The sequence below is a fragment of the Rhinolophus sinicus genome, chromosome 15 (genome assembly GCF_057876585.1).
Source record: "Rhinolophus sinicus isolate RSI-liver-muscle chromosome 15, RSI-T2T, whole genome shotgun sequence".
NCBI lineage: Eukaryota > Metazoa > Chordata > Mammalia > Chiroptera > Rhinolophidae > Rhinolophus > Rhinolophus sinicus.
This window is the reverse complement of record NC_142515.1, coordinates 126,740,564-126,767,999: the sequence shown is the minus strand read 5'-3', so window position 1 is coordinate 126,767,999 and position 27,436 is coordinate 126,740,564. Positions and strand designations below refer to the sequence as shown.

General features: G+C 35.3%; 1 long non-coding RNA gene across 2 annotated transcripts in view; it reads right to left on the bottom strand.

Moving 5' to 3' along the window:
- LOC148755297 (uncharacterized) overlaps positions 1–27,436 on the bottom strand; it is a 568,457-nt gene that overhangs the window by 67,597 nt on the left and 473,424 nt on the right. Inside the window, exon 5 of one of the 2 annotated variants that reach the window (XR_016019091.1) lies at positions 17,020–17,112. The exons of the other annotated variant lie outside the window; for it this stretch is intronic. This is a non-coding gene — a long non-coding RNA (uncharacterized LOC148755297). The remainder of the gene's footprint in view (positions 1–17,019; positions 17,113–27,436) is intronic. 2 annotated transcript variants of the gene reach the window in all.

Here is a 27,436-nt window from a genome sequence, read left to right as displayed (position 1 = left end):
TGTGCTGTTGAACATACCAGAATCCAACTAAAATCAGTAAGAGAAAGACAACAGGAAGATCTCTGTATACATGAACAATATAATTAAGCAATATACTTCTAAAAAAAATCCATGGGACACAGAGGAAGTCTAAAAGAATATTAAAAATATGTAAACAATAGAACTGAGTAAAAATTAAAATACAAAATGTGAAAGTATGTGGAACACAACAAAAACAGTGCTAAGAAGGAAACTTATAGCACTAACTCTTCACATTAGAAAACAGAAATATCTCAAATTGAAAATCTAAATTCCTACTTCAAAAATCATGGGGGGCGGAAAGCAATAATAACCCAAAACAAACAGAGGGAAGGGAATAATAAAGATAAGATTGGAAATCAATGAACTTAAAAAAGAGAAAAATAATAAAAACATTAAAACAAAAAGCTGGTTCTTTGAAAAAAAATTCAAAGTGATAAACCTCTAATGAGACTAACAATGATAAAAGGAGAGACTACCAAAATTCATCCAAGGTGAAATGGACAATCCAAATAGTCCTATAAAGAATTTATGTGCAGTATTAACAAGATTCCCAAAATACATCTCCAAGTCCTTATGGTTTTACTGCAGAATATTACCAAATAGTCAAAGAATAGTTAACACCAATTTAACACAATATATTCCAGCAAATGGAAGAGGAAATAATTTCCAATTCCTTTTACTTGGCTAGTCATACACTATCATCGAACCAGACACAATGTTTGAAAAAAATAACAATAATTATAGTCAAAATCTTCCATCATATGAGATGCAAAATTGTTTAAGATAACGTGCAAATTAAATCCACAAATATGTAAAAAGAATTATGTCTTATGACCCAGTGAGACTTTTTCTAGGTATACAAGGCTGGTTCAACATTCAAAGATCAATGACTGTAATTTACTATATGTAAGGGGCTACAAAAGAAAAATTGCATGATAATACTGATTGACAGAAAAAGAAATGTGAAAAAATCCAATGTCCATTGATAAAAACTCTCAGCAAACTAGAAACATAATCAGAACTTGAGAAAGAGAATCTGAAAACAAAACAAAAATCCCCACAGCTAACATTTTATCTGATTGTGAAAGACCATTTTCTAAGATCAGAGACAAGGGCAAAACTGGTCTCACACTGCTATTCAACATAGTACTGGAATTTCTTGCCATTGCAGCATGTGGCAAGGAAAGAAATAAAAAGCAGACAAATTGGCAAGGAAGAAATAAAATTCTATTTGCAGATGACATAGTTGTTTGCATAGGAAATCTCAAGGCAGTTACAATAAACAACCAAACAATTTTGTAGAACTAAGTGAGTGGAGCATGGTAGCAGTATATAGGACCACAAAAATCAATTGTATGTCTATATACTAACAGCAAAAATGTTAAAACTAAAAATTAAAATCACAGTATCATTTACAATTGCTTCAAAAAATAGAATACTTAGGTATATGTCTAATAAAACAAGAGCATGATTTGCATGCTTAAAATTACTCACTGGTTATGAAACAGATTTTAAAAGACCTAAGTAAATTGAGAGACCACCACGTATATGTACTGGAAGACTCAACAGTAAAGTTGCTAATTCTCCTCAAATCAACATAGAGAATTAACGCACTTCCTATAAAAAAAAAGTTTTTTGTTTGTTTGTTTTTGTAGACAGAGACAAGCTTATTATAAAATTTATATACAAAGTCATAGGCCCTGGAACATTTAAAACAATCTTGAAAAAAAAGAATAAAGAAGGAAAAATTACTCTGCTGAATGTTAAGCATTATTATATAGTTATAGTAATCAGTGTTATTGGTGTAAAATAGACACACAGTTCACTAGAACAGAATAGAGAACCCCAAAATAGTCCTGATTTTTTATGAAGATGCAAAGCAATTCAACGGAGAAAAGACAGCCTTTTCAACAATGGTGCTAGAACTAAAGGAAATCAAAATGGATTACAAACAATATAAAATGTAAAACTATAAAAAGAACATTTAAAAAATGTCTCTGGAGAAAAACATTGGGTTCTAGGGCTGGGCAGAGAGTTCTTGACACCAAAAGCATGTCCTATACACATAAATACTAGTAAATTAGATCTCATCAAAATAAAAAATTTTTACTCTACAAACTCATTGAAGAAGATGGGAAAATAAGCTACAGTCTTAGAGAAACTATTTATAAAACACATATCTGAAAAAGGACTTGTATCTAGAATACATAAAGAACCAGGCAAGTTCAACTTAAAGCGCAATTTGGAAATGGATGAAAATTATGAGCAGACATTTCACTGAAGAGTATATACACATGGCACATGAGCACATGAAAAGATGTTCAGTATGTTTAACCATTAGGGAAATGCAAATGAAATCCACAATGAGGTATTACTACACAGCCATCAGAAGGGCTAAAATGGAAAACAGTGAAAATCTAAATGTTCATGAGGATGCAGAAAATGTATGGACTACAGATTTTGGTGCAAATGAAAAATAATACATCTGCTGAGAGTTTCTTCCAAAATTATAGTTGCATTTAAACATGGCTCAGCATGTGCACTCTTGCACATTTATCCAGGAAAAAATGAAAATTTATGTTCACAAAAAATCTGTACACACATGTTCATAGAAACTTTATTCGTAATAGCCCCAGACTGGAAATAATCCAGATGTCCATCAGTTGGTTAATGGTTAGACAAATCTGGTACATCCCCAGTTGTACTACTCAACAGAATACGATTCAATAATAGACAGGAACAAGCTACTGATACATGCAACAACTCAGATAGATCTCAACGGAATTGCACTGAGGAAAAAGCCAACCCCAAATGTCACAAACTGTTTCATTCCATTTATGGAAAATTACTGAATGGCAAAATTATAGAAATGGAGAATACCTTAGTGATTGCCAGGTATTAGGGCAAAGGTAGAGGGAGTTGCTGTGGCTATAAAAGGGGCCAGAAGGGATCTTGGTGGTGGATGTGTTTTGTACCTTGACCATGGTGGTGGTCACACAAATGTACAGATGCGATAATATCGCATTGAAATAAATACATATGCATACACATGCCTATACACATACACAAATGAGTGTAGTAAAACTGGTGGAATTAAAATAAGGCCCAGAGATTATATGAATGCAATTTCCTGGTTGCAAGATCACTGTATAGTTTTATAAAATGTTACCATTGGAATTAATTGGGTTAAGGGTATGCAGGATATCTCTATTATTTCTTTCAGTTGTATGTGAATCTGCAATAATTTCATAATAAAATTTTAGCAGAATAAAATTCTGGCAGAATCCTGTCTGTGTGGGGACTCAAAGTTTTGCTAATGACTAAATTAATACACGAATTGATCCTTTCTATCTTTCCCTTCTATTTTTTCATTAAAATAAGTCTACATGTAAAAGTAATTATCTTAAATGTTATCTTGATGGGTGACAAGAACAATTTTGTATGGCCGTGTTTTTCAGTAAAACCTTACTTCTCTGGCCTCTTCCGTTCCATCACCCAGAACACAACAGGAGGCCCTCAATAGTTGCAGACATCCTGGCAAGAACTCCTCATTTTCCCCAATATTCCCTGCTTCATTGTAATTTGTCTAGAAGGTGAATTCCCCAAAAGAATGCTTATAATTAGAACTGATAAACCCACAAGATTAACGCAGAAATAACCTCTTTAGGATGAGCCTTGCTGTTTACCTCAGCCACAGCAGGAGTCACCATTCATGCGTTATCCCTCATTTCCTGCTCTTTCACAGTTCACATTCCTCTCTGACTTCGGAAAAAATTTCACTGTGCTCTTGAGCTGTTATCACCAATTATCAGAAAAGTCCCTATATAATAATCCCCACTCTGAGTGTACCCTCCATCTTTTTACCCAGGGCTTCTCCCAAGTGACATACAGTCAACAGATATATGATCCCCTGTTCATAGATTATGATGCACAAATGACAAACTCTCATTTGTTTATGAGTGAGTGAGTGAGTGAGTGAGTGAGTGAGTGAGTGAGTGTGTGTGAGTGAGTGAGCCTGCGTATGGGGAAGGTGTCTTTCCCCAAACTCCATCACCGGAAGCCTGGAGAGAATACACATCCTCCAGGCTCCTCACTGCCACTTGGTACATTTCTTTTCTCTGAAAGTCTTCAGCTCTCTGGGATTGCAGGTCACTTACTTCACATTGATTGAAGATTTTAATGTCTGGATTCACCACCTCTCCTTGTATAATTTGTTATAATTTCAGTATCAACATATCAGGCCCTTGTAGTACCCCAGTCTTCTATTACCTTGACTTCTTTTCATGAATCCCATCTCCACTACTCAGTCATATGATGACACATGAAAAACTGTTATTTCTAATAAGTGCACCCCTACCCTTACCTCTCCACTCTCTATACCACTGCCATGTATCTGTGTAATAGTCTCCCTATAATATACCCAATTCCAATAACTTGTCAATTGTAATGGGACCTATAATTTATGAAATACTTTCATATTTCATCCTCTAGCTTGAACCCAATCTTTTCTGACCTTAATTTTATATTTTTAATTATTTTTATTAAATTTATTGGGGTATAATGTTAATAAAATTATATAGGTTTCAAGTATACATTTCTATAATACATCACCTATATATAGCATTGTGTGTTCATCACCAATAGTCAATTCTCCCTCTATTACCATGTGCATATATTTGACCCCCTTTTCCCTCTTCAACCATCCCCCTCCCCCGTTACCCTTTGGTAACCACTAAACCGTTGTCTGTGTCTGTGAGTTTGTGTTTGTTTGTCCTGTTCATTTGTTGCTTCCAGTTGTTTATCCCACATATGAATAATGCCATATGCGTATAATTCTTGACATTTTCTGCCTGACTTATTTCACTTATAAAGATAATCTCAAGATCTATCCATGTTGTCATAAATGGCACTATTTCATCTTTCCTTATGGCATAATAGTATTCCATTGTGTACAAATATACCACATCTTTATCCAGTCATCTATTGAAGGACACTACAGTTGTTTCCATGTATTGGCCACTGTGAATAATGCTGCAATGACGATAGAGGCTATATTTATCTCTACAAATATATGTTTTCAGATTTTGGGGGTGGATACCCAGAAGAGGGATTGCTGGGTTGCACTGTGATTCTATTCTTAATTTTTTTGAGAAAACTCCATACTGTTTTCCGTAGTAGCTATACCAATTTACATTCTCACAAGCAATGTCTGAGGGATCCTTTTTTCTCCACAACCTCTCCAATATTTGTTATTGCTTGTCTTGTTGATAATAGCCATTCTAACAGGTGTGAGGTGGTATCTCACTGTGGTTTTGATTTGCATTTCCATAATAGCTAGTGAAGTTGAGCATTTCTTCATATATCTGTTGACTGTATGTCACTTGGGAGAAGTATCTGTTAGGGTCTTCTGCGCATATTTTAATTGGAATGTTTGTTTTTTTGTTGTTATTCAGTTGTATGAGTTCTTTACATATACATTTTGGATATTAGCCTCTTATCAAAGGTGTTGTTTGCAAATATCTTCTCATATTCACTTGGTTGCCTCTTGTTTTGTTGATGTTTTCTTTTGTGGCACAGAAGCTTTTTAGTTTGATATAGCCCCATTCATTTATGTTAGCTTCTACTCCCTCGCCTTGACCTGACTTTTAGAAGTTCTTCCTTGCATACATCTTCAATTACCATGTGCCAGAGCCACCTCCCAGAAACTCTCGAGAAGCATTTGTGTGCATCTCTTTCCACCTCATATACTATAGTGCCAAGCTGAGAGCTTAAATATTTATACTACAGAGTAAGTAAACATTTTCTAGCATGCTACTGCCTTTCAATCCCTTCTGCTGTCACTCATTCACATTTCCCTGACAATAATGTGCCCATGAATAGAGATCTGGTTTTATCATCTCTGCACCTTGATGTCTGTCTCTCTATCTCATATGTTATACCTGCCATGCTTCATTTTTCTTTATAACCCTTTCCCCATGTTTCCTAGTGGTCTGTTTAATTATGTCAAGTCTACCTCCACCAATGAAAACATTACCTCCACAAAAGGAGGAATTTTTTTTCAGCTTTCACTCCCTTTGCTATATAAAAAAATAATAATCTGTAATAATTCTGGGCACATCAATAGTAACAACATATATCAGTAAATTTCATTGAATTATTGAATAAAATTATATGAATAGTTTTGAAACAGATTTCTTTTCCTGCTATCTAACAATGCACACGTCCTTAACTTTTTAATGCACTATTTGATTTGGACAAAAAAAATGTGTAATATATAATCACAAGAGATAATAATAAAATAAACACTAGTAAAATAACCCTGTTTTAAAAACGAAAATATTACCATCCCAACTTTTTCCTTATCTACTCCATTGCCCCACTTTCCCTCAGTGGTAACAATTAAATTAAATTTGGATTTGTTATTTCTATGAATTTTAGAAGCAGTTTCATCATAAAACCACACTGTTTGGTTTCTAAATTGTATAAAAATGATATTGTATCATGTGTTGTATTCAAAGACCAGCTTTTTTCATTCTCATATGTTTTTAAAATTTAAGGTGTTATATGAAGCTGTAGCTTATTTCCAATGAGTGAATAAATAGCATGCTTTACTTAGTCACTTTAAAGTAGATATTTATTTTACGTAGTTGCAGTTTTTGATACTGTGAAGCATACTGCTAAAACAATTATTATAAGTATTTCCTGGTACACATTTCCAAAATCTACTCTGGAGTAAACTAAACCGATGTATTTGTATTTATTATCAGGAATCAATTGGAAAAAAATATATATAGAAATAATGCATTTTAAATAACTGTTTAAATAAAAAAAAATTAAGGATAATAAGATGTGGAAAAAAAACACATTGAAAACTAAAAAATGGGCAGTGGACCTGAGTAGACATTTCTCCAGAGGATATACAGATGGACAATAGACATATGAAAAGATGCTCAGCATCACTAATCATCAGAGAAATGCAAATAAAAACCACATGAGATACCACCTCACCCCAGTCAGAATGGCTATCATCAACAAGACAAATAATAACAAGGGTTGGAGAGGCTGTGGAGAAAAAGGAACCCTCATACACTGTTGGTGGGAACGCAGAAGGTAGCACGGAGATTCCTCCAAAAAGTAAGAATAAAATTAGCATACGACCCAGCAATCCCTCTCCTGGGTATATACCAAAAAAACCTGAAAACATTTTTCCGTAAAGATATATTTGCTCCAATGTTCATTGCAGCTTTATTTACAGTGGCCAAGACATGGAAACAACCAAAGTGTCCTCTGATAGATGACTGGATAAAGAAAATGTGGTATATATACACAACGGAATATTACCTGGCCATAAGAAAATATGAAACACTGCCATTCGTGACAACATGGATGGAACTTGAGATTATTATGCAAAGTGAAATAAGTCTGCTAGAAAAAGTCAAGAACCATTATGACTTCACTCATATGTGTGATATAAAACTGAAAACAACAAAGAAACAAGACAAACAAATAAAGAAACAAAAACTCAAAGACACAGACAATAGTTTAGTAGTTACCAGAAGGTAGGGGATGGGGTGGTAGATGAGGATAAAAGAGATCAAATATGTATGATGGAAGGAGAACTGATTCTGGGCGGTGAACACACAATGTGATATATGGATAATGTAGTGCAGAATTGTACACCTGAAACCTATGTAACTTTACTAACCAGTCACCCCAAAAAACTTTAATAAAAAATAAACAAAAACTATAAAACATGGCAGATAGAAACTAAGGAAGACATTATAGAGAAATATACCATATTCATCTATTAGAAAAATGCAATTCCATTAAAATGTTAATTTTTTTTTTAATTTTATTTTATTAAATTTATTGGGGTGACAATTGTTAGTAAAATTACATAGATTTCAGTTGTACAATTCTGTATTACATCATCTATAAATCCCATTGTGTGTTCACCACCCAGAGTCAGTTCTCCTTCCATCACCGTATAGTTGATCCCCCTTACCCTCATCTACCACCCCCTAACCCCCTTACCCTCTGGTAACCACTAAACTATTGTCTGTGTCTATGAGTTTCTGTTTCTCATTTGTTTGTCTTGTTCTTTTGTTGTTTTTGGGTTGTATACCACATATCAGTGAAATCATATGGTTCTCTGCTTTTTCTGTCTGACTTATTTCGCTCAGCATTATACTCTCAAGATCTATCCATGTTGTCACAAATGTTCCTATATCATCTTTTCTTACCGCCGAATAGTATTCCATTGTGTATATATACCACAACTTCTTTATCCATTCATCTATCGCAGGACATTTTGGTTGTTTCCATGTCTTGGCCACAGTAAACAAAGCTGCAATGAACATTGGAGCATACGTGTCTTTATGGATAATGTTTTCAGATTTTTTGGGTAGATACCCAGAAGAGGGATTGCTGGGTCATATGGCAATTCTATTCATTATTTTTTGAGGAACCTCCACACTGCCTTCCATAACGGCTGCACCAATCTGCATTCCCACCAACAGTGTATGAGGGTTCCTTTTTCTCCACAGCCTCTCCAACACTTGTTACTATTTTTCTTGTTGATGATAGCCATTCTGACTGGGGTGAGGTGGTATCTCATTGTGGTTTTTATTTGCATTTCTCTGAAGATTAGTGATGTCGAGCATTTTTTCATATGTCTATTTGCCATTTGTATGTCCTCTTTGGAGAAATGTCTCTTCAGGTCCTCTGCCCATTTTTCAATTGGGTTGCTTGTTTTTTTGTTGTTGAGTTTCATGAGTTCCTTGTATACTTCGGATATTAGCCCCTTATCGGAGGCACTGTTTGCAAAAATCTTCTCCCATTCAATTGGTTGCCTCTTTATTTTGTCGATGGTTTCTTTTGCTGTGCAGAAGTTTTTAAGTTTCATATAGTCCCATTCATTTATTTTTAGCTTTTAGTTCCCTTGACTTTGGAGTCAAATTCATAAAATACACTTTGAACCCAAGGTCCATAAATTTAGTACGTATGTTTTCTTCTATGCAGTTTATTGTGTCAGGTCTTATGCTTAAGTCTTTGATCCATTTTGAATTAATTTTGGTACATGCTGACAGATAGCAGTCCAGTTTCATTCTTTTGTACGTGGCTATCCAATTCTCCCACCACCATTTATTGAAGAGGCTGTCTTTCCTCCACTGTATGTTTTTAGCTACAAAATTTTAGCTTCTTTGTCAAAAATTATCTGTCCATATTTATGTGGTTTTATTTCTGGGTTCTCTATGTGTCTGTTTTTCTGCCAATACCATGCTGTTTTGATTATTGTAGCCCTGTAATACAAACTAAAGTCAGGGAGTGTAATACCTCCAGTATTGTTCTTTTTTCTTAAGATTGCTTTGCCTATTTGGGGTCTTTTGTGGTTCCAAACAAATCTGATGATTTTTTGTTCTATTTCTTTAAAAAATGCCATTGGGATTTTGATGGGGATTGCATTAAATCTGTATACTGCTTTGGGTAATATGGCCATTTTTACTATGTTGATTCTTCCAATCCATGAACATGTAATTGCATTTGTCTGTGCTTTAATTTATGTAAAGAGTAAAATAAAACAAAACCCAAAAACACGAATTCAAATTCAGTATGCCTTAATAGAATAAGGACCTGGAACATTCCCAACCCTTATATATACGTGTAAAATATTGTTTGCGTCATGAAGCCAATGATTGCTTAGATTAGAAACTTAGGCTGTGTAATGCATCTTCAAAGCATATCATCTGTAGCAATATGCTGGTCTATTAAATAGAATCCAAAGGTAATATGAGCAAGACATTTACAACCAAAAATCAAAAATCTTAGAATTTAAAAGTTTTTTTAACTGTTACCTTACAGATATGCACCTTTACAAAGCAGAAATCTCCTCTACACTATTCACTGCAATATATCGCCTTGTCACAAAGAGGGATGAATAAAAAACAATCCGATGAACAGGAGTACCTTCCTAGAGTATTAATACCACTCAATATTTTGAGAAAATATATATACATATTATACATACATATTATACATATATATTATACATATATATTATATATATATATAAATTTTGCGACTCTTAAAAGTTTTGGGTACAAATATATACAAGCAATTTAGAATAAAGAATAGTATTGAGTACTAACAGAAGTTAGGAATAGTATTTTGGTGTTATAACAACATCAAGCAGGGTTAAGGGACGCTCCTCTCCTAAGTGTTCCTGAACAAGCAAGCACCATAGAAAATGAAAAAGTGGCGATCAAAAGAGAATCCAGACTTCTTAAGACGTTTTAAAGTGAGATCTTCTTGTTTTCATCTCCTTGAATCTGAAATCTTCAGAACTGAAGAAAGACAGACAGATGGAGGACCCTGCCTATATCTGTGGCTCTATGGAAGATGGAGGCAGAGAGAGGGAAGCTGAGCTGCCCTGAAGAAGGACCTAGTCCCTTTTCATATGGACTTAAAACATGAGCTGTAGACGTGGAAGGACACTGCCATGGTTGCTGACCCATAAGGTCATGCCTGAGAATCATGCTACTTATACAACATGGACAACAAGTGCCGTCCCCTTGACCATTCCAACGAGCACTTTCTTCCTTGGAGTGTCTGTAGAGGGCAGCAGGTATGCTGCAGGATATCATGAGCTCAAGGGACAGAGTCTGCCCTCTCACTAAGGGCAAATCTGATCCTGACACGATACTTCCATTGTCTATCATTAAACAGGAGAATTGGGGGACGATTTATCTCACGGCAAACATGTTAAAGTTTTCTATTAAAATAAATAAAGATATACTCTCTACAAATACAAGACTTCACTAAATTCTAAAACAGAACAAGGAAATTCAAGGAGAGTTAGTTTTACATTGGTCGGCAGCAAGTTGCATCCCCAGAAACATACTTGCAGTAAATCTGAAGCTCCCTTACCACTAGGGCTACCTTGGTAAAAATATCTGTGAACTCGTAGGCTAAGGACAAAGCTCTGCATCTGAACTCGTCTCATGAGCCCACATAGCACCGACCAGATGGGAGGTTTAGCCATTGCCTAGTATGTCTAGGCATCATTTCCCTTTTCTGAGTCAGAAATAATTAATATCTAACTAGAAAATGCATGTAAATAGTGAGGTACATAAGAAGGTTTCAAACAATGAATTGCCTTCATTACTATTACTTAGTACATCAATAGTATTGCACTAATCGTGTTACTATTGCTATAACATCATCATTACTACCTCTACATATTACTATTACTGCTACTACCAACTCTAATCCTACTAGTGCTACCACTTTCGCAGGACACTTCCAAGGATGGTGGGTTCAATACCATCTATTACAAAATCGGTGTGGTTCGATGGCTCAAAGGCCTTGTAATTTTCTGTCTTATTATTATTCAACTAAAAGCTGTCTCCTAGTAATTTTTTTTCTTCTTAATTTTCTCTTCATGGAAACACCTTCCTCTTTAACAACCCTTATTCAGATATCTGAAAAGAGCATCATATTTCAAGTTTGTTTTCTCAAACTTCCTCATCTGAAGCGCTGCCCGTTACCTGCTGTCTTAGCTCCCTGATCCACACAGGGTTTGGTTTGTCAATGCCCTTTATCAACGTGGTGCTCTGAATGAAATAAGGTGTTCTCATGCAGTCAGCACCACCCAGGGGATGTACGACTTTCTTACATTTTCATTGGGAAACTTATTAACTTTATTTAGAATTTTGGGGTCTTGTTTCCAGTAAACTTTCTAGTATTTTGACGACTTCCTCAAACTGGCCTCTTCAATAAAATGAATAGTTTATTCCTCATGCTTTCACCTCTTAATTATTATTATTATTATTATTATTATTATTATTATTATTATTATTTTTAAAAGTGCACATTCCTCTTCATACCTCCAATATTTTAAATTATCTGTTTGTTTAGTTGCCGCTCGTATGGGATTATAAGTCTTTGTGTACAGGAAAACCACATTCATCTTGATGTCTCCAGTGTTTTTCTGAATAAATATATCAGCAAATGCCTGGATTGGGAATTATAATTTTAAGTCTAAGATCTGGTGTTTCACTTTTAAATTCATCTATTTTGTAGTAAAATTTCCATTCATAACAGTCTTTCTAATAACTTATTTTAAATGATGAAAGAAGAGATAAAAAGTATCTCCAGCTTACTTCTGTAATATATATTCAACATGAGCATTTCATTCTTTTAATATGAAACACAAAATCATTTTAAAGGATCATTTAGATAATGCTATAATGCTATGAGCATTAGTACAAATAATATACCCAATGTATCAAAAACACTGAGTTCAATAGATCCCATATACTGCCACATTTAAAAATTAAGATTTTTTTTTAAATCAAGAATAGTTTTCCTTAGCCCAAAGTATTAGGAGTTTCTTTAACAAATTAACCTTTTTAACAAATGTATTTGTCTTAATATCCAGGTCAAAATCACAAATTACTAATGCAGAAAACTTCTCCTGTGGAAACGTCTGTAGAAATGTATGATTTTCTTAATAACTTAGAAATCTGAGGTTTTCAAAAATTGCATCATAGCATTTACAGATGGAAAATAATTTAGATTTTCATGAGCTAACTGTTGATGAAACTTCAACTTGCTATTTGTTGGCACTCATTTCAAGATTAGTGATTTCAATTTTGTATCTATTTTTAGCAGTCATTTCATAAAATTCAACCCATTTAAGATGCTATCAAGTGTTAACAGAACAAAAATGAGAATATTATCTTTACTAATCTCAGAGCTAGAAAATGTTCTAAACATAGGTTTCCATCTTAATTTTTTTACTAAGGAAATTAAACATTTTTAATTGATTTTTCCATGCTGAGGCTATGACGATAAAATGCCTAGGTAGCTATCAAATATAACGCATTTGATAAACCCAGAACAATTGACTTTTTAAAAACATCAATATTTAACATTGTCTTGGGGGGAAAAAAAAAAAAAAAAAACAAGAACAAAACAGAAACTAATGCCGTTTAATCAAAATTTGAAAACTTCTGAATATCTAACATTTGTTTCTCCAAAGGTCAAGGTTACTTAGGCTACCAAGCATTTGAGTTTCATTGACAAGATTAAAATCCTTTAATGACCATAAGAATATTAACTCAAAACTAAACAACTGAGATCCACATTTAAAAAAAATATATTTATAATGTTTTTCTTTATTTTTATCCTCATGGATTTAACCATTTTTGATATAATGAAAAATCAAATGAAACTGACAAAAAAAAAAAAAAAAAAAAGCCAGTGGAAGGCATGTCTAAATACTTCTACAAGTGCTGAATTTTAGCACTGAAGGCTTGTTGGACCCTTGAAATGTCTTCTTTGATCTTTGTAAGACCAACATTGGCTTTGCTCTGTTTTAGTGCACAGTGTATATACTCCTATTCTCCCCTGTACCCAATTATTTTCAAACTCAGAACTTAAAGAAAATAAAGACTTAGAGTTCATTAAGATTTATACCTTCTGAACCTTGAGATGTGTAGCACTCTGAATGACAGCTATATAAACTTTCATGAGATGTAACTTTAAAGATTAATCATCATGTAAACAAACGTTTTATCGGGGTTCTATACTGAGGTGGCAATTCTTTCATCTCTTCTATACAAAGAAGAAATTTTTTGTAAAATTTTAAATACTTGCTATTATAAGTACCAAATAATCCCTTATTATTCAAGAAAATGGAAGTAATACAATCCTCTTCTCACTGTCATATAGTTTATGTCTTCATAGCAGTGAATTATTTTCTAATTCAAAACAACACTTTTCTTTATTAAGGGGAAGGTTTTGCACCACACAGTTTCTACTCATTTTACACCTCTGTGAAGCCTTACTTGAACACTTCCACCACACACATATTTTCTGCCCCCTTTAACGCATCTCACCATAATAATCTGCATGTCTTTTGAATCATAGACCCCCGGTCTTATTTCATAACCATTGTGCAAACATCTGATGTCCTCTGCCACCCCCTTTCCCTCACACCATGAAGCTGGAAGCTCCTCAAGGCCACAGGCCATGTGGCAAATTTCTTCATATTTTGTCACATCACCAGCACTGAACAATGCACAGAACAAGTGATTAAAAAACACTTTCTGAATTAACTTATGGTTTTGATGAGTGTTTATTGAAACTAATTTTACGTCAGAAGAACAAGTGTGGGGGGTAAACAGTATTTAGTCTCTAATCGGGATTAGCATGAGTGATCATAACGCTGGCAAACACCATGCTGCCAGTCTAAGAGAAAACAGCTGGCCAAGAACCAATACATTGAAATTCTCAGTATATTTTAAAGGGTAAACCTAGGGTGAATTAAAGCTCTGAAGTCTACTAAAACAAGAATAACTAAAAAATGTAAATTATACTTTTTTCTCCCTGTCAACTAAATAGGCATGGTTTTATAAGCATGGTTTAATCCAAAAAGCAGATGTAGTTTTTCCTTACGATACTAAATAGAGCCAACTGGCTTGCACAGTACTTTTTTTTTCCAACCCGTGGTTATTAGAAGTGGCAGGCTGAAAGAAAGGAAAACTATAATCTCAGGACATGGCAGTAGAAGCAAAGAACTGAGTTCCAATCTTTCAGAAGAAATAAAAAAAAAAAAAAATGGGCAAAGAATAAAAGAGCGACATTTAAGGAAGAGTACTGACATTAAAAAAAAAAAAAAAATGATGTCAACCAGAAATCACATTACAAAACAAGCAATGATAATACTAAAAAGCAAATATTCTAAGTCCCTAAATAGCTCTTCAAGATGTATGTAAAGGGCTCTTATGTGTTAAATAGATCAATTTCTAGTCAAAAAAATTGTTAGACGTTTGCTATCATTTGAGTACTCTCCCTGCTAACACCTAAATCCCTTCCTCAAAGAACCTAAGAGATAATCACAATTGTTCAGGTAGATGGCCTGGGAAGCTGTCCTTGTTGGATCTGTAGACTTTTCTGGATAGGCCTAAGGGTTTTAGCTTTTACCTGGATCAGATGGTTTCTTATTAATTTCTGTATTTGCACCACATAGTATAGTGTCTCTTACCCAATAACTGCTTTTTGGCATTTCATGTACAAGAATGTAATATTCAGAGGAGCCGAGTATACATTTTTATAGTCAGGAAAACCTCATTCTGAATACATTGCCGATACTTTTGAGCTGTATGATGTAGTAAAAGTGGCATAAAGTTTAGGCTCTTTGGGTTTGAGTTTCTTTAATATTTAAATTAAATCTATATAAAGCACTTCACACTATACTTGGCATATATCAGACATTCAACACATGGAATTGATTATTATTCATGACAACAAGCAAACCTAAGGGCATTACAGAATTTTACCTTATAGTGAAGAAGACACATGGAATTCCAGTTCTCTTCTGAGTCACAGAAGTCCTGGTCAATGGGCATTCAAGCTTGCTTTTGGTTCCCAAGTCCAAAGTCCCTAACCACATAGTAGCGAGAACCACACAATGATGAGCCACCAGAATCCTTAATACTGTGTTTCCCGAAACAAACAATCAGCTGTAATGTGTCTTTTGGAGCAAAAATTAATATAAGACCCAGTCTTATTTTACTATAATATAAGACCTGGTATAATATTATATAATGTAACATAACAATATAACACTGGGCATAATATAAGACAAGGTCTTATATTAATTTTTGCTCCAAAAGTCGCATTAAAGCTGATTATCCGGCTAAGTCTTAGTTTCAGGGAAACTCAGTAGGAGTCTTCTTACATGGTTGGTGACCTTACAAAGTTAAATTATCAGTGAGGGCCTTATAACTTTCAATTCACATCAATAACTAGCTTTGACCCGGAATGAGGCACTTCAGTTTAGGTGTTCAGAGAATCAGTAAGGAAAATTAGAATTCGAGTACATATTCAAGCTTTTGTGACTGCAATCAAAAACTGTAGATAAGTTGAAAAGTTTGCTAACTAACTTCTATCCTACATATTATACATCAGGATTTCAACAGTGTTTAACAACAACAACAACAAAAACACTGCTGTGATTTGGATTGCATTACGGGTATCATATTTCAACTCTAGTGTGGAAGGCATAATTACATTTAAGTGTGGATGTCAGGAATTCCATGGTGTTCGTGCCCTGTGAGATCTAGAAATGCCCCCCGAGAAGGAAGCCTAAACATGGGAGTTTATATAGGTACTACAGGTTTTCAAAAAGATCAATAAAGGGACGGCCCAGTGGCTCAGGAGGTTAGAGCTCCATGCTCCTAACTCCGAAGTCTGCCAGTTCGATTCCCACATGGGCCAGTGGGCTCTCAACCACAAGGTTGCCAGTTCAACTCAAGTCCTGCAAGGGATGGTGGGCTCCGCCCCCTGCAACTAAGATTGAACACGGCACCTTGAGCTGAGCTGCCACTGAGCTCCCAGATGGCTCAGTTGGCTGGAGCGCATCCTCTCAACCACAAGGTTACTGGTTCAACTCCCACAAGGGACGGTGGGCTGTGTCCCCTGCAACTAGCAATGGCAACTGGATCTGGAGCTGAGCTGCGCCCTCCACAACTAAGACTGAAAGGACAACTTGACTTGGGAAAAAGTCCTGGAAGTACACACTGTTCCCCAATAAAGTCCTGTTCCCCTTCCAAAAAAAAAAACAAAACAAAACAAAAACCTTTGTAAATCTGAGTAAAATGTGGACTTTAATTAATGATAATGTATTAATTAAAAAAAAGATCAATACAAAAACAAAGATACCAACAACAACAGCAATTACAAAAGCAACTAAAATTCTGAGTGTTAACCATACGTGTGGCAGGCACTGTTCTGTATTATTTTCCTGTTTTAACTCATCATCATTGGAACTCTGTGCATTAAGTATTGTCATTATCTGTATTAGCAAGGGTTCTCCAGAGAAACAGAACATACATATATATATATATATATATATATATATATATATATATATATATATATATATATATTTATTTATTTATATAAAGAGATTTATTATGGAAATTGACTTACGTGGCTATAGAAACTGCAAAGTCCCACCATCTGCCTTCTGCCAGCTGGAGAACTAGGAAAGGTGGGTGTGTAATTCAGTTTGAGTCCAAAAACCTGAGAATTTGGGAAAGGGGTGGTTAGATTTTGTAAGTCCTGGTCTGTGTCCAAAAGCCCAAGAATCAGGACCTCTGAAGTTCAAGGGCAGGAGACAATGGATGTCTCGGCTCAAAGAGAGAGAAGGGAGAATTAGCCCTTCCTCCACCTTTTGCTCTTTTCAGGCTCTGAGCATATTGGATGATGCCAACTTGTATGGGTGACTGCGATCTTCTCTACTCAGTCTACTGATTCAAAGGCTAATTTCTTCCAGAGACACCCTCGCAGACGCATCCGGAAATAACATTTACCAGATATCTGGGCATCCTTTAGTCTAGTCATGTTGACACGTGAAATTAACCATTACATTATCCAAATTTTACATACTGGTAAACGAGGAATTAGAAAGATTAAATGATTTCCCTAAGGTAAACACTTAGTAAATAAATAAATTTGAAAGGATTTTATAAAGTTGAGCACATCTTGTGGGGTAGAAATAAATAATTTGTCTAGTCTCTCTTGGGAGAAAAGCCCTGCTCCTGCTAGAATGAATTACATGTTTATTTATACTTAACATTATTTCATAGTTCATAGTATACTTTTAATAGTTAATATACGACACATCTAAATTATTTTAATTTTAGATTTTGATTATATTTGAATTATATCATAAAACCTAGAAAGCATTTTAAAATCTTCTCTTAATTATCTAATTTTAAGAGAGAGAAAATATGGTGGCTTCTGGCAGCCTCTCAGTCATTCAGGAAATGCAGATTACTGAAGAGAAACAAAGCACAGCATGTAATTTATGGAGACTAATGGTTATGACTCCTCCAAGAAACGGCTGACTGTGGTCTGACTTAAGCTTCCTTTAGCAGCTGCATCACATCCTGGGCTACAATCTGTCTCTACAAGGAGGGGCCAGATTACTTCTCATTACCAGGAGTTTTCTGGTATCCACATGTCTCAGCATCTAGACTCAGTTATTCATAGAACCCAATGAGAGCAACAGCTCCTGCTATCTGTACAGTTCATATTTTCTTTCCGTAATCAGTTTATTCCCATAATGACTGAAATCGGGAAAGGCCACTCTCCATTGTAGAAACCCCAACTTCTACCTATGGAAATATGGTCAGCCCAGTGCCTGAACCAAAAACTCACATTGTCACAACTGGACCTCTTGTACAGTACTGCTTTCATATGAATTAAAGAATACAGGGTGATAAGAAAAACCACTTATGATGAAATAGATGGGCTATTTAATTTATGCTTTAAATAAATAGACATAGTGGTGGGTCCAATTAAAACCATAATTCCAAAGGGGTTACTAGGTAAACACTGTTTCAGGATTATTGCAATAATTTAAATATGTTAAGAATGAATCAAAGAAATTTATTTTGGTGACAAAGTCATAGGTTCTGCTAATAGTTTTCACAGTAGTGAAAATAGAGATAAAATTATTTTACCCATAATTGTTCAAACTGCCCCTAGCATTTCATCTGCAAACCCTGTGAGGGTGCTTGTAATCTAGATTATCAACTCTAGGGCAGAGGTAAATAAGAGCCTTCATAGGAAGGGATCTGAGAATAATTGATAATATTAAGAGACAAAGTTTTTTTAAGAACAAAAAGGTCTATTTTAAATAATTTGAATGAGATAAATGAACTCAGAATTTTAAAACCTGAAGGAGGTCTACTATTCACATACAAAGGTATTTTAGGAAAGACAGAAATCAAGAAAAAATGAGATCTGCTTTATGTTGGAGCGGAGAGGAGAGGCTCGGGACATTACATGCACTTGAAATTAAAATTCTATTAAAGGGAGAAACTCAGTTCCACGTGGAAATTTAGTGAAACATTTTGGAAAACAAAAAATTGGTTGAGGTAAACCAATTATATTGAAATATATGGACTGAAAAAAAGAGGGAGATTGAGCTAATATTTTTTAAATCTCAAAATACAGAGTGAATTTAACTGACATCTGGGTAACATAAACAATGTGCTGATGAACAGCTTTGTATAAAACATTGTGTACCTCTGTGTATGATTTCGTGAGGTAGAATTATAAATGAAGAATTTCTGGTTCAAAGAATATAGAGTACAAAGACGTGAATAGCATCATGATCTTAAGTCCCGCTGTTGTTAAAGAAATAAAGATACCTGCCGGGCACCTGCTCCCAGGTTCTCATCACCACTGTACCTTCCAGTGTTTTCCACTGGACCAGCTTGGCTGGTTTCATCCCTTAAGAAGTCATGTCTATGAACATGGACACTCCACCTGTTTCTCAAAGAGTTACAACTTAGCTGAGACTGAAAAACTGAAAATCAGTTGAGACTGAACACGAAATAAGTTACTTCACTATTAACTACATGGGGAGAACAGATTCTTATAAAGCCAACCACAAAGTTCATAGGAGACATTGCTTATTCCAAGGTCACACTAGAGCTATAAAATACCAGAACTCCACTGCTTTCTTCCCATTGATGCCCCAGACCCACACTGTACACCCCTCTATCACTGGGGATACCCAGTTACTAGACTATCCTCACCTCAGGAAGCAATCAGTCCCTGCATAACCCCCCTCCTCCTCATGCCCCCACAGAAACAACTGATCTCTGATCCCCTTAGTGCCCTCCTCAGAACCCCTCTGGGGAACCAAAACCTTACAACGGATGCTTCTGTCCTCCCTCTTGTTCAGAGGCATCCCATGGCTCCCATGGAGTGCCTTCCTTCATTGCACAGTGGATAAATCTGACTTTGTGAGACTACAGGTTTGCCTGGTAGGTCTTCAGCATCAGCATTTCCCTCAGACTATGATTTGTCATCAAGCACATCCATGCTTCCCACAAACTCAAGCAACCGTCATTAAACCATGGAATTCGTTCTCTCCGTTCCATCACTGCTTCATCCACTTTTCACCCTCCCATACTGACCACTCACTTCCACTTGTCTCTAACTCCTGTGACACCATAAGATTATTGAAGAGCTACTTGGCAAAACCATTCTCTCTCCTCCCTAATGTCATGAGACTCTTTGTTTTTTTCTGCTGTCGACTACTTTGAATTCCATATTTGACATCTAATTTTGATTATCTTACAAGCACACTCAATCTCGAAATGGAAAGTCTTTATTTTCCACATGGAATATGATGTTTATTCAGTCTTTCCCATTTTAGCCCCACTCCACACAGCTGGTCAAGCTAAGCACCAGGGAATCATAAACTAAAACTCAGTGCTCTCCTATCTTCATTCTCCCTTCACTACTTCCAATCCACCAAGAAGCTCTGCCAACTCTAGCTCCAAAAGATAGGTCCTCTGCTCCCATCTTCACTGCCACCAGCCTTACACAAGCCACCCTCATCTCTCACATGATCTTCTGTGTTCAGTTAACTATATTTCCAATCGGTTTTGGTTATTTTGTGTACACATTTTTAATTTTTATTTGTTCTATTTATATAATTTTTCATAATTGTCAAAATTATAAACTTTTTTCTTTATATTTGAATTAGCATCTCTGTGCTAGATACTTCAACAGACACTGAGACTACGTAATGAAGTTGTACATCTTCCCTACCCACAGGATAGTGGAGAAATAGAAAAAGAAATCAAGGATTAGAGTGTAAGAAGACTAAGGAAATAACTGAGGAGACTGTGGGAATATCTGTGAAAATATAATAAGAATATTCATGAGGATACTTATCATGAAGCTAATGAAGCTCAAGCTAAAGGACTTGTCTTACATGAGCCTATTTCAAAGCCCTGAGAGGAGATTCAAGAAATGTGTTTACATGGTCCCACATTTTTGTAAACTGTGCAGAACAATGATATTTTAACCACAGTTGTATAGACCACTGTCTTATTTACTCAGACCTCCCTGAGACTCATATCCTTTCATCTAAGATAGCACTGCAGTGGCCACGGACATTTTTGGAGAGCTGGTAAAAGGAAATTGAGTTGGAAATACATTGAGTTTGGGTTTAGTGGGATATTTTTTGTGGTTCACAGTTATTTCAGTATAGTTATATTCTTGAAAGCCATCGTGCACCTGCGCTTGACTGCAAAGAATGTGCTTCCCCTCCACAGTGCAGATTCACCCACTGTCTTGATATAAAAGCCAGGACTAGAGGTGGTATCACACATGCCCTGAAATTTAGCAACTTATTTTGACAGAAACTAGAGAAAAGTTTTCCCAAAAGTGGCACTGATCAAAAAATTCACATAACATCAAGAAGTTACGAGGTGGGGAACTTTTTAAAATGTCAATGAAAATAATTTTTTAAAAATGTCTTCATTATGTTTTTATTCCTATTACAGAATTTTTTTTAATTATACGATTATTGTCACATAAAGTAGAAACCAAAAAAGGCTTAAAACCAATATTTTTAAAAAGTATCATAGACTTCTGACAGTTAATAATTTTATTATTTTATGAATATTTTAATATCTATAGCATTTGTTAGCCTTCTAAATTTTTGTTTTTATTCCAAATAACTGCAATTACAGCTAAAGACATAAGAGGACACAAGGGATCCATCCAAACTATCATTTCAGGGATATGCCTTAGACATCTGTCATTGGAAAGAGGAAAGAGGGAATCACTTTTTGGGTGACAAGGAAGGAGTTTGAGGAACTCCTCACTTGATGGTCTGAGACTCTGAGAGAAATAGATGGCTATTCCTATTCACTACAAATAGAGGAGGGCATAAAAGAAAAACTGTGTGACTCAACAATGGAACAACAAAAGCCTGGAGACACATATATTACCAGTTAGGAATGAGGAATCAGACCTTTCCTATGTTTGCAGAAGTTTTCTTTATGGTTCTGAGGAAGATGGTGTAAGTGCCTATTAGATATGAGTTAGATAGCAAAGGAGAAATTTGAGAGTAGCTAACAGACTGTGAGAAAGTGAACATATTTGAATCTTGGGATGCTTAACTGTAGTATTGGGGATATAAGAATGAGTTAGTAAAAGGAGATGAGAAAGTGGTCAAAGAATGAAACATAAGAGTATGATTTTCAGAGTTGGCTAAAGGAACGTTACTGACATGACTGAAGATGTTCATGGAAGTAAACAATGAACAAAATGTTGCTTAATTCAAGTCGTGATGGTGGACGAGGAAAGGATATTCCAGGCAGACAAAATAAGAAGACTGAGGGCTGCTCCATTAAGAGAAGCTGCTCCTTCCATTGGTCTCACCTTATTTCCCACTTGGAAAAAAATTTGATAAATAAAATTCTTCACAATTTTTATTTTTTAGCAAATGAAGACTTGAGGCCGATATTTGATGAGTTTTTAGTGTCACAAAATTTAAATAGAATGTAATATTGTTCTATAAAACCACAATTTGAATTTTTTGCTCCCATTAGCTCCATCCTTTTAATTATTGAAATGAATATTATTTGAGTGTCTATTATATTTACTAAAGAGGAAAATTGCCTCTTTGAGGTCTCTGATGTCTGAGATTTATCAAAATTGCCTCCTACATGAACAGTATAGAAAAGTCTGCCTCCCTAGGTCCAGATGTGAGGAGTTCACTCCTAAACGAACAAGAACGCCAAAGGAGGAGAAACAGGAGGTGCTACAAGAATCGAAAATTCAAAATAATTGCCTTGTGTTTATTGTTACAATAATCCCCCTAACATTTATCTTATATTTGAGTTTTGTTGTGTCAAAATCTTCATGTTCCTGTAAAACTAAAAACTATGTAAGCAGTAGTGAAAACAATTTTGTCTAGAAAATGCCTTCTGAATTTTAAACTCATATTATAAAAAAGTTAATGGATCTTATAACTAGTAGATTCTGATCAGGCAGGGAAAAAAGTTCTAATGCTGAAATAATTTAGCACTGGATGGGTTGGGTGGATGCAAATTAAAAAAAAAAAAAGAGTATATTCAACACCTTCAGTTTTAGTTTGAAAGTAATGTAAATGACAAATACAGATCTCTGTGGGTTTTCCTGTTATATTTTCTGTCAGTTGTCTTAATAGGAGCCTCTCCCATGATGTCAATTTGCCTTTGAAGAAGTGTTAAATATTATTTAGCTTCTAATATGTTGCTATGGTGAAGAGGCTTTGCTGTCTGCTCTTTGAAGGTAGTTAAACTCGAAGAGTTGTGTAGCCTTCTGATTATTCTTGATTTCATTTTAAAGCCTGCAGCTGGGAAGAAAATCTTCCTAAAGGAAGTATGATATATGACTTGGTCAGGAATCAAAACACTTTGAAGTGGCTCCTGAGCCAGTGAAAGAAACCATCTGTCTGTGAAATATCTGTGAATGAAGTCTGACAGTAAATATCAGGGAAGTGAGCGTTACATGGCAACAGACTGCCACACACAGCTACAATACACACTCAGATTTCCTCCTATATGCACATTCATATGGACACCTAATTTTACTGATGAAGAGCAGTGATTGCTTGGCAGATCTAACCCATCACCAAATGCCTTTTGGCATCTGGGGCGGGATGTCTGTTATGTAACCTCTTTACAACGATCTAATGGGAATGGACGAGAGGGAATGTGGAGAAACTGAGCCTGCTAGACCCGATTATTGAGGAATTGTCCAGGTCAATGGCTTCTCAAGGGGTCCATTGTGATCAATAGATCTCATTGCCTAATTCAACCCCTCCATGTGCAATCAGGAGTGCTTCTCCATTTCTGCTTTCCTTTAATTAGATCAGAATGCCTTAGAGCACTACATTTGGGGGAAAAATCATTATGCTACTTCTAGAGATAAACCCTATTAATGTGTTTGTAAAACGTCTTCTAGTTTTTATCTATATAATTATATTATATACAGGGGGTGCCAAGAAAATGTATACAAGTGGACACTTTGGTCAATTTTGCTCAAGCAGTAGTTCGGTGTAATCAGAAGTGTCTGGACGCTGATTGTAACCACTCTGAGTACCTCTTATATAAAATTATATATACATTATTTATATATTATATATACAATTCTTTTCTATAGGTTATGTTATACTTAAATAAACAGGCACAAAGTATGTATGCAACACATATTTTTAACTCTTTCATATAAGATTACTTAATATTATATGCTATACATTATACTGTCATTGTAGTATATGGTGTGATCAACAAATAAGGTGAACGTTTAAATAAAAAAAATTACAGTAAAAGAGATGTTGCCATGAATCCCCTCAAAATACTCCTCCTCGCTTTGCACACACTTATCCCACTGTTCTTGCCACTTTCTAAAGCAGTTCTGGAAGCCCTCTTTCATGAGTTTCTTTACTTCATCCACCATCAAAATGCTCCATGCTACACATCGCTTCTGGTATATGGTAATTTCTGTCAAATAAAAACATTACGGTGCATCCTCATCCACCTTATTCACCGAATCTGGCACCGTGTGACTTCTGGCTCTTCCTTAAAGTCAAAATGAATTCAGGACATCGAGGCAGCCACAACAGTGCAACTAAAGATACTGATGAAAGAGAACTTCCAGAACTGCTTCAGAAAGTGGAAAGAATGATGGGATAAGTGTGATTGAAGTGAGGGAGAGTAATTTCAGGGGGATTAATGCAATGTGCCTTTTACCGTAATAATTTTTTTTTATTTAAACATTCACTGTAGATTTTGATCATATCTCGTATAACTCATGCAGTATTTTATTTAAATATTTTACTTTTCTAGTTATTAAACATTATTAATATAACCATTTTATCAGGTAGACAATTGAATAATAGCCATAAATTATCTGTTGAAGTATTTTTATAATGGCTGCTTTAAATTTTTTGGTAATATATTTCTAACATTTTTGTTATCTTGTTTCTTGGCATCTATTGCATGTCTACCTTCATTCATTCTCTATAAATGCTTCTTGAATAGATGTAAATGACTTTCTCTGCAACTTTCTTATTCTAGGTCATCATCCCAGAGATTATAATAATTGCCTCACACCTGGTCTCTCTGCTCCCACCCTTGTCATCCAGTATTTTCTTACACAACAGGTGAATAATTCTGGAGAAGCATTAACCTAATCATGTCACTCCTCTTCGCATGTAATTAAGAATAAAATACAGAGTCCTTGGCAGAATTTAAGCCACTAGAAAATTTTAAAACATCGTGGATTTGAGAAATAGACATATGATGTGATATCACTTGCTAGAACTGTACCTTGCCTGCTTTCTACATAAATAGAACCAATGGATGCAGGTCTCTCATCTAAGACTTGAGCAGCTCACCTAATACCTAAATAATCATTCTTTCTTCTTTAATGGAAAGTGCATTATCTCATAAAGACGAATGCTGATTCTTTTTGTGTAAAACATTACTTGAGTTAACTAAAGAATTTTTAATGGATGATTAAATTAACCAGTTTTGATGGACTATTGCTAGTTTATGTTTTGGGTAAGGAGAGAAGCGAGAAAAACAGTGAAAGGAAGCATTGTCATAAAGGACAGCACATTTCATGATGTGGTACATCAGGTACTACCGATGCTTGAATTTAAATGTTCTCTGCTATTTAATTATTTTCAGTCACTTGATTATTTTGCAAATACCATTGAACTTTCTGGGAAAATGTGTAATGTCTTAAAGTGTTAAAATGTAATAGCTGTTTGTTTGTTTTTTCTTCTAAGGAAATAAACATTTGACATAATCTGAAATATGCCTGGGATTATAGCAAATATTATTATTTTTAAACCATGACTTGCCAGAGACAGAGACAGTGACAGAGAGAGAGAGAAAGAGAGAGAGAACCACCAGTATATAATCAGCAATGTTGTTCATACAGCATATAAATGAGAATCTGAGATTCTAATTCAACTAGAATCATCAAAAAGAACATAATGATTATTTTGAATATCTATTCCCCATTACATTAATACTCTGGCAGACATTGTTGCTTTAAAAGAGGTAAGACCGTCTCTTACCTTTTATTATGTCAAAAACTAAGCCAAATAGACAACAAATTAACAATATTTAATTTTATGCCACACTTTGAACCAAACAGTTTTCTAAACAATTTCATTTCATTCAAATCCTGTAACAACATATGATGGAGATACTTTATTATTCCAATGGTGGTACCAACGTCACCTGAGGTTCTAGATTCCAAAATCTCTGTGGAATGCTCCAATATTAGATAAGACCTATGACGGTAAGAATTTGGCACATGTTGCCTAGACAATATTTTCTATCTCAGTACTTCGCTTTCTCTAACTTTAATCTACAGAGGAATCGAAGCAGCTTACAGAATACACAGAAGTAAAAATGATGGCACACTAGAAAGCGGCAAAAATTCCAGACAAAAACAAAATAAAAATATAGATCTTTTTTTTTTTTTTTTGGGCCGGCCTGGTGGCTCAGGCAGTTGGAGCTCCGTGCTTCTAATGCTGAAGGCTGCTGGTTCAGTTCCCACATGGGCCAGTGGGCTCTCAACCACAAGGTTGCCAGTTCGACTCCTCAACCCCCGCAAGAGATGGTGGGCTGCACCACCTGCAACTAAGTTTGAACACAGCACCTTGAGATGAGCTGCCACAGGGCTCCCAGATGGCAAAGTTGGTTGGAGCATAGGCTCTCAACCACAAGGTTGCCTGCAACTAACAATGGCAACTGGACCTGGAGCTGAACTGCACCCTCCACAACTATGATTGAAAGGACAACAACTTGACTTGGAAAAAATCCTGGAAGAACACACTGTTCCCCAATAAAGTCCTGTTCCTCTTCCCCAATAAAATCTTTAAAAAAAAATTAGATCATTTTTAAAACATAGGTAAAGAGCCCCAAGAATTGCTATAGTTCAGCTTTAAGTTCAATTCTTAAAGTATCTCGGCAACCAATACCAAATGCAGTTTATTACATGGAGCTCCACATGGGACAGATCTGAGTGAACCACAACAATCGTACAATAGCTGGAAAATGAACTGAACATCACTACACTTACTTTAGGGATGTTAAATAGAACACATACAGTAACAACATCAACACTCAGCACAGTTACAAGATTATTCAGTAGTTATCAAGAGCTGTAGAAAGTTATTCCCACAGAAGAAATTCTCCCTGGGGCATTTTAAGATTTGTGGTGGTGAGGGAGGTACCACCAGGGTTTTGTGGAAAGAGGCTAGAGATGGCAGACATGCTCCAATGTGCACAGCACTCTGGCCCAATAAAGAGATATCTAGAAACCTACCTGAGTTGCAAATGCCCTGCTGGATATTTACTTAGATGGGAAACGTATTCATGTTTTCAATTATTTGAGCTTAGAAGCTAACTCTATTTTATATAAAAATACAAAGTAGGTTCTTTCAGAATATATTATGCACAGAATGCAACTACCGTTAAATCAATAGAAAATTGTATTTGTTTGGTTTGATAATGTATCAATA